The sequence below is a fragment of the Palaemon carinicauda genome, chromosome 1 (assembly GCF_036898095.1).
Source record: "Palaemon carinicauda isolate YSFRI2023 chromosome 1, ASM3689809v2, whole genome shotgun sequence".
Lineage (NCBI taxonomy): Eukaryota > Metazoa > Arthropoda > Malacostraca > Decapoda > Palaemonidae > Palaemon > Palaemon carinicauda.
Window position 1 is genome coordinate 175,991,908 of NC_090725.1, and position 15,373 is coordinate 176,007,280.

The following is a 15,373-nucleotide window of genomic DNA, read 5'->3' on the forward strand; positions in this document are numbered from 1 at the left end:
AGAAGGGTAATCTCTAAGAATTACCATCCGTCCCTATGGAGATACAAACTTTGAATCCTTATAGTTGAAGTCGACACTTTTCCTACAGGGGGCAGGAAGCCCTAAGCTAGTTCCAAGCCTAGTGGATATGACAGACAACGGTAATGTCATATATAAAGGTCTAGGAGATCATATAAGGAACTCATTCAAAGTAAAGGCACTTATATAAACCCACAAGTATAATACTTTCAAGTTATTTCTTTGGTAAGCGTCCATCAGGATTACATGGCTGAGCCCAAAAAAACAGATTTTGAGCAAAGCGAAAAATCTATTTCTGGGTAAGATAGCCATGTCTTCCTGATGGACCCACCCTTCCTTCTTAAAATGACCCCACCCAAAACTACTCTATCTGTGGCTATTATTGCTTAAATGCAACAAGGAATGATGGGCCGTAGCAGTACAGGGAGGGGGTCAACCGGGTACCTTGATAACAACCCTTTTGTTCACCACTCTTCCTCCTCAAAGAGTTAAATCTATTTGGGGTAGAGATTGCTGTGTCGTATAAAAAAATATGTCCCCTGATATTATGCGATATCCTTAAAGATATTTTAAGGATACCCGCACCAGGAGTTAGAATTCTGGAGACCTATGGTTAATTCTCTAGGAGTATCACTGTAGCAAAATATCCCTTAGAAAGCTACCTTAAGGAACCTTCCATCAGGACTATGTCACCCAAACATATTTTTCGCTTTGCTTAAAATCCGTTTATTTGTCTGTTTTAAAACGTTTATGGAACTGAAAGCATTTCCTGAGTAATTGTTCAATGGCTAGAAAAGAGACATTAACTAATTAAGTGTCTTATGATGAAATGAGCATTGATTAACTATCGAGATGTTTAACTGTCAAATGAGGAAATGTCTTTCTGATAAAAAGACGGATTGGATAAGTGACAGGTTGCCAATTGTTGGGTGATGAAATGTTGTGTAATAAATTAACAAGTGATGAAAAGTCATAGAACCATATAGGTGTATACGCACACACACACACACACACACACACACACACACACACACACATATATATATATATATATATGTATATATATATATATATATATACATATTAATATATATATATATATATACATATATAATTTATATATATATATATATATATATATATATGCGTAAAAATCACAGGAAAACGTTCTTCTGCATATATATATATATATATATATATATATATATATATATATATATATATATATATATATATATATATATATATATGCGTAAAAATCACAGGAAAACGTTCTTCTGCATATATATATATATATATATATATATATATATATATATATATATATATATATATATATATATATATATATATATATATATATATATATATATATATATATACATATATATACATATACACACATATATATATATATATATATATATATATATGTATATATATATATATATATATATATATATATATATATATATACATATACATATATATACATACATATATATATATATATATATATATATATATATATATATATATATATTATATGATGGTCCTGTGTCTGGGAATCAAACATAAAAGCTGGTAAGCTATACAACCTCTCGAGTTCCAAACTCGCCTACTTGTTTCTACATTATATGTTATACTTGAAAATATCAATATCCGAGCTCTGAGACTATTAAATAAATTCCAGGCAGCAATATATAAAAACAATGAATATCCTAAGGTCTCTTACATACACTCAAACAAAACTGGGTAATTATTCTTAAGAAATATTTAAACCCACTCCTTACAACTATTCTTTAACAGGCGTACAAGCGAATACTAATTTGAAAAAGGGTGATTGGAATAATAAACTCTTTACAAAAAAAAAAAACCATTCTATATAGATTACAACACTTTGAAAGAATTCACATAAAAACACGCTCTGAAAATTATATAATCACTTGACTCAAAACATTAAATCTGAGTAAATATTAAAAAAAATAATTGCACTCTAAAAATTATATAATCATTTGACTCGAAATATTAAATCGGCATAAAATGTAGACTAAGACAAAAGAAATAACCCTTATGGAAGTTATACAATCACTTGTTTCACTTGAAATTAAACTCTACACACTATTTAATTAATCTTAACATACATACATACATATACCAAAGGCACTTCCCCCAATTTTGGGGGGTAGCCGACATCAACAAATGAAACAAAACAAAAAAGGGGACCTCTACTCTCTACGTTCCTCCAGCCTAACCAGGGACTCAACCGAGTTCAGCTGATACTGCTAGGGTGCCACAGACCAACCTCCCACATTATCCACCACAGATGAAGCTTCATAATGCGGAATCCCCTACTGCTGTGTTAATCTTAACACTCAATGAATATAGTTAAGCAGATAACGATACAAATACCCTTCACGTTATTACAGGGCCAGTTACAAAAACTTTACACAATGCCAGCACTCACCCTAACACAATATATCTAAAATCCTTTTGATAATTTGCAACAACATTTTAACATACATATGCTGGGCAAAAACCACTTAAGAAAGGACACACTATAGGCACTCAGAGAGAGAGAGAGGGAAATGTTTGGCTCTCTCTCGGGATGGCTGCTTCTCTACTGCTGCTCTGCAGCCCTGGGGTGCCTTTATAAGACTAAGTTACTTCCAGAACATTCTAGGACCGAGATCTGGGAGTTTGGCGGTTGGCCTAAGGCCGTAAGGTGGTCAAAAATATATCTCTCGGACGCGTACTAGCGCACAACGAGATGGCTCTCTCTCAGCCAGCTCCGCCCACCCTTTGTCCTCGAAATAAAAAAAATGATAGGATCTATCACTAACTATGAGTTTTTAGAATATTCCAAAACACATGGCACATGTAAGATTTGAGCAGTTTCTCTCAAACATGACACAATACCTCATAAAAATATAAAAACATTTACATGAGCCCTTGTTCCTATCTCGTATGGTCACACAACACTCTTAAATAGATGAAGTAAGACTTTATAACAAAAATACGTGAAATAGAATGTTAATTCTTAGAAATAACGAAAAGTTACATTTACTGTCTTGATTGAGGAATACAATGAATTTAACGACGAAAGTTTTACATAATAAATTTTTACCTACACGAGAGGAACTCATCTTAAGAGCTGGCTAACCTCTTCAATGCACAAATTAAAACATAAATAGTATCATTATTAAACTACTGTATTTGCTCTACTAGACCAGCTTCGTAAGATAGCTCCCCCAAAAGAGATTATTTATTCCAGTCCTGAATCCTGTGATTCAGCCTGAGATAAATAATCTGGAACCACATTATCTTCACCTGATATGTGATTTACATTGATACAATACGGTTGCATACATAATAACCACCAATTTAACCTTTGACTATTATTTTTCATTTTATTAAAAAAAGTTAAAGGATTATGATCCGAATACTCTTTAAGCTCTTCATAATGTGGTCGATTCACATAGACATGGAACTTGTTTATCATTGTGACTAACATTAGTAGTTCCTTTTCCACCATCAAGTAGGCTCGCTGATGTTTCTTCAGCTTCGACGACATAAAACAAATAAAGTGAAGAATTCCTTCCTCGTCCTCTTGCAATAAGACAGCTCCAATCTCGTTATCTGACCCATCCACTTGGATGACGAATTTCTTGTTGAAATCAGGTGCTCGCAGTATCGGTTTCGAAGCTGATATGGCCTTTATCCTGTCAAAGCATTCCTGCCACTCACTGGTCCATACAAATTTTTTTTAAGAGCTGGCTAACCTCTTTAATGCACAAATGAAAACATAAATAAGATCATTATCAAACTACTGTATTTGCTCTACTAGACCAGCTTCTCAAGATAGCTCCCCCCAAAAGAGATTATTTATTCTGGTCCTGAATCCAGTAATTCAGCTTGAGATAAATAATCTGGAACCACATTATCTTCACCTGATATATGATTTACATTGATACAATACGGTTGCATATATAATGACCACCAATTTAACCTTTGACTATTATTTTTCATTTTATTAAAAAAAGTTAAAGGATTATGATCCGAATACTCTTTAAGCTCTTCATAATGTGGTCGATTCACATAGACATGGAACTTGTTTATCACTGTGACTAATACTAGTAGTTCCTTTCCCACCATCGAGTAGGCTCGCTGATGTTTCTTCAGCTTCGACGACATAAAACAAATAGAGTGAAGAATTCCTTCCTTTTCCTCTTGCAATAAGACAGCTCCAATCTCGTTATCCGACCCATCGACTTGGATGAGGAATTTCTTGTTGAAATCAGGTGCTTGCAGTATCGGTTTCTAAGCTGATATGGCCTTTACTATGTCAAAGCATTCCTGCCACTCACTGGTCCATACAAATTTTTTCTTGGGGGCAGTCAAATCTATCAAGAGAGCGACTACAGCCCAAAAAAATCAGGCAAAAACGTCAGTAGAATCCTGCTATGCCTAAGAAACTTTGTAACTGCTTCCTTTTTATGGGGGATGATGCTTTCCTTATTCCTTCGACGTTAGTGGTTACCGGGGTGATTAGCCCTCTTCCTACTTCAAATCCCAAATACCGAACTGTTGCCTTTCCAAATTCGCTCTTCTCCAGGTTAATCATCAGGTATGCTCCCCACAGCTATTGAAATACCTACTTCAGGATTCAGAGATGTTCTTCCCAGGTCAATATATATGTAATAGTCATATATTACATGTTTAAAACACATCACGTAATACATCATTGTGGAGGTAGAAGCTAGCGTGAGAATTGCTGTAGTCAGACAAGATCATAACAGGATGTGTTTTGCATATCTCAGCAATGTAACATTTTTATGAAGCATAAACACAAATACAAACTGTGTGAAAGAGTTGTGTCACCACCGGATGCAGGTGTCTTCCTATACTAATGTAGAGTTTACATTCTGTGTTTAAATGCTGAGATAACTGTCTATACGATATCTGTGATATCGATATTTTAGCCAGTTCTTATCAATACTTCACATGGAATGGTCATCCGACCAAACCAGCTATACTCCTGTGATGGAGATGTTAACACTGTTGTTTTTAAAGAATAAACCATTTTAAAGTTAACTGGATTGACTTTACTTGAAGACGCAACATCCCAACAAACATACTCAATGTGTGTTAACAACAGTAGCACACTAATAAATGGTGGCAGCGGTAAAACTCTAAGAATCAGAGAAAGATCTTCTAGAATCAACGAATAAAACTCTAAGAATTAGAGAAAGATCTTCAAGAAATCAACGAATAAAACTCTAAAAACCAGAGAAAGATCTTCAAGAAATCAACAGTAATGAATCTACAATTTTGACTAAGTATCATAGTCCATCCAAGAAGGAAACATCTAATGAATGTTATACATACAAACTGATGAACTGCATCTTCAATCAACATCCTAAGAATACCAAGGACTGACGTTCAACGCTTACAAAACATATCCAGGAAGCACTACATTCAACGGAAATCGGACCGAAAACATTCACCCAAACATCAAGAGAGAGAAAGGAAATCGGACTGAAAACATTCACCCAAACATTAAGAGAGAGAGAGGATATGACGACATCACACAAAACCATATAAAGCTAAGTACAAGTACATTTTCTTATTCATTTCAGTATTGAGCAGTGAAGTGTAGTTATCACGAGTCATTAGTCGATTATTACTGGGGTGAGTGGTTTGCTAATCTTCTATTTTCCTTTCATTAAAGGAAACTGTGTTCAACTCCGAATTCTCATCAAGAATTTTTTCTCTCTTTGTGCTAATTCTGTTTTCTTTCAGAAATTCTCGGGAAATATCTTTGTGTTCCGTTTTTTTTTCAGAAATTCTCGGGAAATATCTTTGTATTATTAGCATTGTTTTGGGGGGTTTTGTTATAATCTTTATCATTGAGTGCTTATGCGTTTACGCAGTGGACGTCTGTATTCATATAGATATTTTGATAGAATTGCAAGGGGTCGAAGAGATAGAAAAAGAAATACCGTAATCATGACGCCCCCTGTGAGCCCAAACCCCTGGACCTAGTAACGTGGGACAGATAAACCCTCTCCCGGTTGTGACGCTTGTAAATGCCAGGTCAGCAATCCTTCCTTTTCAGGGTCGGGTTAATGGGTTCTTGCCTCAAAATGTGGAGTCATGGATTTCATCCGTCGATGCCCATTTAAATGCCAAACAAATCGTAGACCCTTTTGTACAATTACAAGAAGCTAAAAGTTTTATAGATTTTTCGAAGGGGGATGCGAGTGCGTACTTAAGAGGTGTTTCATTTCAAGAAGCAGTTACCTGGGATGATTTCAAAGTTAGGTTACGCGCGGTCTATGGGGTGAAGAAGCCTTGGATATAGTATTAACGTTAAGAAATACACTTAATCAAGCCACTATGACTCGGCTTAATGTTATTGAGAGAGCAGCTCTAATAGCTGATAGGCTTAATGAATATCAAGATATTTTAGGTAATTCCACTTGGGTTACTAGAGGTAACATCTCCGTGAAAGATTTTTTACGATTAATGTATTTAACTTGCATGACACTTATGTTGCCTGAAGCTTTAGTGCGGTGTTTTGATAAAAAGTTAACGCCTGCAAGTACGGAATTGAATGTATATAAACAGATAAAGAAACACATGTCTAAGTGTCCTGACCTTGATCCCGTGTTAACTCAAGTTTTCGCAAAAAATGAAACAAAGCCACAACAAGTAAATGTAGTTAAAAATAGTCAAGTTGCGGGAATGACGTGTTATAATTGCAAACGTCAAGGTCACTTGATCGCGGACTGCAGAACAAAATTCTGTTCGATACATAATAGTTCGACTCATTCATATAGTCAGTGCTACTCGCGTAAGACACAACAGAATCCTAGAAATACACAGTTAATTCCACAGTCAGTTCCATAAGGAAATAAAAAGAAAAATCCTCAGTTCAATAAGAAAAAACAGCCAAACGTCAATATAGTTCAAAATCAGAAACAAACAAATAGTTCTTCGAATAACGCTGATCATGGGTCGTCAAACCAGAACTCGCAAGGTCAGACTAATTTTCAGAATGTGCAGAGCAAAGCAAATACCACATAATTAACTCCTGTGGGGAAAAGAGTGATGTTGGGTCAAGGTCATTCATGTCAACATCAGTAGTATTGAATAATCAATTTAATGTTTTATCAGATCATTGTGAGGCAATAGATTTTCCTATGAACACACGGCCGAAATAAGTAAATCAGTGCATGCTCCCGTAGATTTGCAACGAGTTCATACAATAATAAGCCAAAATGAGTTACGACCAACATTATATGCTGTAAATTTAGAACACAAATCCTTTACGTTATTTTTTGACTCTGGTAGTCCACGTAATATCACGGATTTGAGGACACATCATTTGTTGTTTTCGAACTTTCCGATAGAAAAATCCGGAGTGAGACTCTCGGGTATAGGAAATAATGAATTAAATGTAATAGGCATAACTCATGTTCAGTTCAAGGTCGGTAAGTGCACGTTTGCCAATACATTTGTTGTTGTACAAAACATTGATATGTATCCAGCTGTAATTATAGGATACCCATCTATGGGCAATCATAACATTATCTTAGCCCCTGCCAAGCACGGGGTGTATATCAAAGGGAAATTCTATAAGTCTTTTAATACCTTAAAATCAGTTTTGGATAAAAAGGAGACGACAAATGTAACCGTAACGTACGTTGAAGAACCAATAACTTGACTCACTAATAAAGAAATAATATACGCGACCCAGCAGAATTCTCGTTCACCCGTAATATCATTTTGCACGCAATCTATCGAGCCAAACGTACCTTCGAATTTAATAGTGCAAGTAAAGAAAACATTACCGGGATCTGAAATATTAATCCTTTCCGACACTTTGAAAACTAACGGATTGTCTGTCACACAAGCTATTTATGCAGTAGGCTCACATCAACAATGTAATATTGAAGTCTGTAATCATTTAAATACCACTTTAGTAATTCACAAAAATCAACATATCTTGGATGTAGAAGTTTATAAACATTGTATTCTTACCGTTGCTGAAATCAATCACACTCAATCAGTTGCGGATGAATCCCTTTTGCAATATTTAAAAATAAAATCAATAAAGACATTCAGGACGAAGAAATTCAGCAGAAAATTTTTGGACTTTTAACTAAATATCATGATGTTTTTTCCACTACGGATGGATCCTTAGGAAAAACAGATGTGATCTAGCATCAAATAAGTTTAACGGACAAGCAGAAAATTATCTATGTACCCTCGTACAGACTCCCTATGAAATTCCAGAATGAAATAAATGATGAAGTAGGTAAAATGCTAGAAGAAGGAGTCATTAGGAAATCGAACAGCCCTTATAATTTTCCATTAATAGTTGTACCAAAAAAAGATCGAACATGGCGTATCTGCGTAGACTTCCGTCGTCTAAACGAGGAGACGATCCCTGATCGATTCCCAGTGCCATGTACTGACGATATTTTGTCTTTGTTAGGTCAGAATAAATATTTTACCAGTTTGGACTTATTTGAAGGCTTTCACCAGATATCATTAGAAGAAGATAGTATCCCATACACAGCCTTCAGCACAGCCATGGGACATTTTGAATTTTTATGGATGCCTTTTGGTTTACGTTGTGCTCCCATAACATTTACAAGAATGATTAACATAGTGTTTGGAGACTTGCTAGGGGATATATTGCATGCCTATATGGACGACCTTGTAATCTTTTCCAACACTTTAGAAGAACATTTACGTAAGTTAGAACTAGTACTACAGAGATTAAGACAACATAACTTAAGGGTAAAGATTAGTAAGTGTGAATTTTTCAAAACAGAATTAATATATTTGGGTTTCATGGTGTCAAGCCAAGGTCTTAAAGTAGTCCATGATAAGGTGTCGGCTATCCATAACTTTCCGATACCTAGTAATGTCAAGGGAATACAGCAATTTCTGGGTTGTAGTGGATATTACAGGCGTTTTATGCGCAACTATTCAATAATAGCCGCTCCTTTAACTGATTTTACGAAGAAGGGCGTAAATTTCATATGGTCTGAGCAGCATCAACAGGCGTTTAATACCTTAAAAGATGAACTGTGTAGTTCTCCTATTTTAAAATTTCCTGACTTCTGTAAGGAATTCTTCATTGCAACAGACACCTCAGACTTATGAGTAGGAGGGGTATTGCTTCAGCAATATGATAAACAATTTTTCCCGATAGCTTTTTATTCTTGAAAACTGAGAACTTCCGAAAGTAAGTATGCAGTAATAGACAAGGAAGGGCTAGCTATTGTTAATTCACTAGTGCATTTTAAGTTCATAATATACGGTTATCCCGTTAAGGTTCTTACTGACCATAAACCAGTAACCGAATTCTTTAAAGGCTTCAACCACAGGCCCAAACGAACTCGGTGGCATTCGATCATTCAAGACTTTGGCGCAAGAATCGGGTATTTACCTGGGAAAGCAAATATCATTGCTGATGCATTATCACACAACCCCGTGTCATCTTGTACGGAGCCTTTAGCTGAATTAATAGATATATCAACATCCATGCCTATTGTTAAAACGATATCTGAACAAGAAGATTTGGGCTGGAGTGCTGAATTATTACAGACTTAGCAAAGAAAAGATCAGAAATTAGAAACAATTATAAATGCTTTGAAAGACAATCATAAGGAAAAGGGATATATAAAGTATAAGCAGCAGAATCATATAATCAAAGATAACATTCTGTGTAGGACCGTGACAAGGAAAACCCGCAATACACCACATGTAACTAACGACCAGGTAGTGGTACCAATCTCACTTATTTCCACTGTCCTGAATTGGTTGCATGCAAATCCATTGCATGGACACCCGGGGTTCTTGTTAATGTCACAGAAAGCCAAATCATTGTTTTATTGGCATACGATGCTTACAGATATAAAAAAGACACATAGCTAATTGTCGCATATGTCAGGAAAACAAAGGGCATACGAAAACACCTGTCAGCTTAGGGGCTTATCCCGTGGCCAATCAACCCTTTGAAAAAATACATTTAGATTTGTTAACAGGATTTTACGAGTCAGACAGAGGAAATAAGCACCTCTTAGTAATTGTAGATGCTTTAACTCGATATACAGAACTAATAGCGCTTAAAACTAAAACTGCGATTGAATGCGCTAGGAAGTTTTACGAGTGTTACATTTGTAAACATGGAATTCCACACATGATAATCTCAGACTCGGGTGGAGAATTTAATAATCACTTTCTTACCTCATTGTGTGAATTCCTTAGCATAAAAAAAATAAATACCATGATATATCACCCAGAGTCGAATGGGCTAGTGGAAAGAGCAAATAGGAAGGTTTTAAATATATTAAGAGTAACACTAGGGGGATCAGACCCCAACTGGGATATTGCAATACCTGCGGTACTGAGTACTCTGAATCATTCATATCATATATCAATTAAAATGTCACCGCATGAAGCATTGTATGGTACCCCAGTTAGAACTCCTTTCCATGTATTAACGCCTACAACTAATCTATCAAATCCTTTAAAAGAAAGTATAAATGCAAGCAAAAGTCGTTTTGATATCCTTCGAAAGAATTCAGAAGAATCACAAATCATAATGAAAAGGAATCATGATAAAATAGCGAAGCCAACTAAAACATATACCGTGGGTGATAATGTATACATACAGGTAAATGTACGTAAAGGACTCAATTATAAACTAACACCTAAGTTTGAAGGCCCATTTAACATTTTGGAAACATTAACAGGCAATAGGTTTAGAGTTCAAAACATATCCCAACCCACTGATGAGAGAATCGTACCATTGGCTCACATAAGAAATTAAAAAAAAAAAGAGAGAGGGAAAGAAGTGAGGGAAGGATTTTTATTTGTATGTTAAAAGTTTTCTTCTTAATACAGGAGTAATTACATATATTTTTCTCGTTACAGGTTTCCAAGATGAATTTCTTGTTGTTGGGAGTGATATTGTTCGCTCAGACATTTTTCTCGTGTGGGATGAGCTCTAAAACTAAAAGTATAGATTTTAAATATGGCACTATAGTTGAAAGACAAGAAGACGTTTTTATTACATCAAGTAACGTAGTAGTAGAAGTGCGAATGCAAGCAATTTTTTTCCCAGAGAATGACGTCACTAGCTTAAAAAGCACCATTTCGAGGTTTGCTGTCTCATTAGATGAGTTGCATAGAAGACATTTTCATTTGACTACAGAGAGTTTGCTTGGATCGACACTAAAAGTTGCAGAGATGCTATCTGATGACTGGCAAAATAAGACTTACGAGACAGAATCTTTGGCTCGTGACCTTCTGATGTGGACTGTAGGACAAGAAAATAAAGAGAGACGTAACCCGTTTATTTTTGCTGCAATAAACATCTTTGGGTCTATTGCAAGTTTAGGTTTAGGAATTTCCAATCATCTTAAGATTAGTAATCAAAATAAGAAAATTGAGTTCTTGACTCATGAAGATGATTTGATTATGTCAGAACTAAGGAATCAGTTAGCTTCAATCAATCAAATTATGGATTTAGTAAATGAACATTCAAGTAATATCAATCAGATTATGGAAGTACAGGATTTGTTGGCAACGTTAACGTATTATGATTCAAAAATAGATCACATACATAACAGAATTGCACATTTCATTGAGAAATCAAAAGATTATGTAGAAGCTATCACGTTAGCAACTAAAGGTGTACTGTCACCCCATTTGTTGCCTATAAAATACTTAAAGTTAATTCTGGAGAACAGACGGGAGAAACTAGGCTATATTCCTTTGTTAGACGCACGTAGGTTAGAATTTTATTACAGCCTAATTACAGTAAACGTTGAAAATAACAGGATTATGATTACAATTCCCTTTGATTCTTCTGAGGCCTGGCAATCTTACAGGATATCACCATTTCTGACTTTCATGACGAATCACTCAAATCCAGTAATATCCAGTTTGACAGGACACGTATTGATTCCCCCAGACAAGGAAACATATACGGTCATTAAAGACTTAAATCAATTAACTCACTGTTCAGACGCAATGGATAGAAAAATATGTACTGCTGACTCATTTGAATTCCATAAAAACTAAATGGATTCATGCGAGTTAGGTATAGTGCTAGACGGTGCTCTCTCCCATACAAGTGAAAATTGTCTGGATAAGCTTTATCCCTTTGACAATAATGAGTTCAATTGCAGACTGAACAACGGCTCGTGGATACGATACGACAAGGACGGCTTCAATGTATCATGCCCGGACGGATCCACGTCCTATTCCCAAATCTTCGTTGCAGCAGATGGTTGTATCGGGACATCCCCTAATTCCATGGTGAAAGGGATCAAAACCATCATCAGAGAACGAGCCTACTTCGCGAACTTCACGTGGTCGACTACAATTCCATCATTACCCCTCCCATACAACAAACAGGTAGCCAAGCGGTTGATGAAATTGACCGAGATGGACCACCCGTCACCGACTTATAAAGAAATTCTTCACCCCATACTACTAGCAGGAACAGTTGTGACGGTGATGATATTTATCGCCGTTAACATCCTTGTTTGGCGTAGGTTAAGGAACAGTTTGCAGCTCAAACAAAACGTTTTGCCATGTCCAGGCAAAACTCCTTATTTAATTCAATTTAAAGCCGTTTGAAAGTGGCACCTTCATTCGCTAAAAGGAGTAAAATTGTCTTGGAATAGCGTTGTGTACGAAAAGCAGTTAGTACGCTAATAATATGTAATTGAAGAGACTACAGAACATTTGCATTTTTAAAAAACATTTGAAAAAACATTTAAAAAATAAATCATTTTTTTTCGGCATCTAATGAAATATATAAGCCGGAATGTTAAAAGAAGAGAAAAAAAAAAAAAATCTATGGGCATCTACTAAAATATATACGCCCTATATATATATATATATATATATATATATATATATATATATATATATATATATATATATATATATATATATATACGAAACCGTGGTACGTGTACGTAATAGGAATTCGTGTTTGTGCACTAAAATTGAATCTTTACCAAGGTAACAAATATTTTTATTAATTACCGTATTGTAATAATCTATGTTTCTGACAAAGGTAACAATTATTCTTTAACAAGTTACCGAATCATATGTATATCAGTATTTTTTTTTTTGGTACCATATAATCATTTGCTAGCAATGTACCATATATGTGATCTGTATTTATCGTGCATTTCTTTCTTTGCTTTGGTAATATCTTTTCATATGCATTATTGTTCTTTTTTTTTCATATGCCTATTTTTCGTCCTCATTTGCTTATGGCTAAAGTTAAACAAAGAATAATACATATATCCAGTCACACTCCTAGTAAACATATTTTGGCGTGTTGTTATATTTAAAAAAAAAAATGAGATAGCTGGCCGAGCTCATGTAATAGTCATATATTACATATTTAAAACACATGACGCAATACGTCATTGTGGAGGTAGAAGCTAGTGTGAGAATTGCTGTAGTCAGACAAGATCATAACAAGATGCGTTTTGCATATCTCAGCAATGTAACATTTTTATGAAACATAAACACAAATACAAACCGTGTGAAAGAGTTGTGTCGCCACCGGATGCAGGTGTCTTCCTATACTAATGTAGAGTTTACATTCTGTGTTTAAATGCTGAGATAACTGTCTATACGATATCTGTGATATCGATATTTTAGCCAGTTCTTATCAATACTTCACATGGAATGGTCATCCGCCCAAACCAGTGATGGAGATGTTAACACTGTTGCTTTTAAAGAATAAACCATTTTAAAGTTAACTGGATTGACTTTACTTGAAGATGCAACATCCCAACAAACATACTCAATGTGTGTTAACAACAGTAGCACACTAATATATATACCACAATATCGTCGTGATATACGCCTACTCCTCCTATCAATCCTAGAAGGTTATCCATCAAACGTTGAAAAGTAGCAGGGAGCGATCATTAGACCAAATGGCATGACGGTGTATTGATATAACCCGAACAGGGTTATAAAAGTTGATAACAATTTTGCGTTGTCGTCCAAAAGAATTTGATAATAGTCTTTTAACAAGTCGAACTTGGAGACGAACCTTACTTGTCTGATATTGTCGAGTAGTTGGGCGATGAGCATTTATGGATAATTTTCAGCCACACTGATCAAGTTTACCTTCCGGTAGTCCGTGGGCATCCTAAAAGATCCATCCAGTTTTTTTCACAAGCAAGCATGGAGAACTGTAAGGGCTAGAACTTTGTTCGGCTAATACGTTTTGTAACAAATAGTCTACTTCTTTTCTCATGACCCCTCAGTGATACAGCGACAGTTGATAAGCTCATTGTTTAAATGGTCTTTCTATTGTTTTAAGGTGTATTTCATGCTTCATCAGATTGGTTCGTTTCGGGACGTCCGAGACAATTTTAGGGAAACTTCTAATTGATCGGCATAATTCACTTTATTATTCAGTTTGCTTCCTGCCCTACCTTATATCCGTCGTCGTCTTCCGTGGCTGGTATGAATTTGCGCATACACACTTGGGAAGCTTTAGTCTTGTTTTTGCTTAGATAGGGTTCCAGTAGGTTAACGTGTACTTTCCTGTGACTTTTCCTTCTTCCTGGTGTTTCGATAACGTAGGTCATGTCACTGATCTCCAAAATCCTGAATGGTCCTTGAAACTTGTTGATGAGTAGGAATCTCCTTATCGATAAGAATACCAATACCTGTTATCCTACCGAAAATTGTCTGTCCTTACTTTTCATATCGAACCTTTTCTTCATTTTTACTTAACTCGTCTTAAGGTTTTCTAGGGAAAATTTCCTTATCTAGCCAATCCTATTCCTCAAATTCTTGACATATTCTTCTGTTTCCTCTCAGTCCTTCCATTTCTTTGCTAGCAATCTAATTGGTCCTCATACTTCTCGTCCAAATACCATTTCATTCAGGCTACATCCCTTACTTTCTTGATAAGCATTACATACCTTAAACAACAATAACGGTGTTTCGATGCCCCGGTCATTCCCTGTTTCATTGCAAAACATTGTTAACATACTTTTCAGTTTGATGAAACCTCTCTAATGCACCTTGGATCTCCGCATGATAAGCAGTTGATAGTTGTTGTTTCATATCCAGCAGTTTCATTACGTCCTGAAAAAACTTTGATGTGAAATTCGTTCCTCAGCACTTTGAATGATATCCGGAATACCAAACTTAGTAATAAAGTCTAGTAACTTCTCGACAATTATTTTGGCACTGATGTTCCTAACGGGTATGGCTTTTTGGTACCTAATCACTGGGCATATCAAGGTTAACATATATTCATGACCTTTTTTCGTCCATG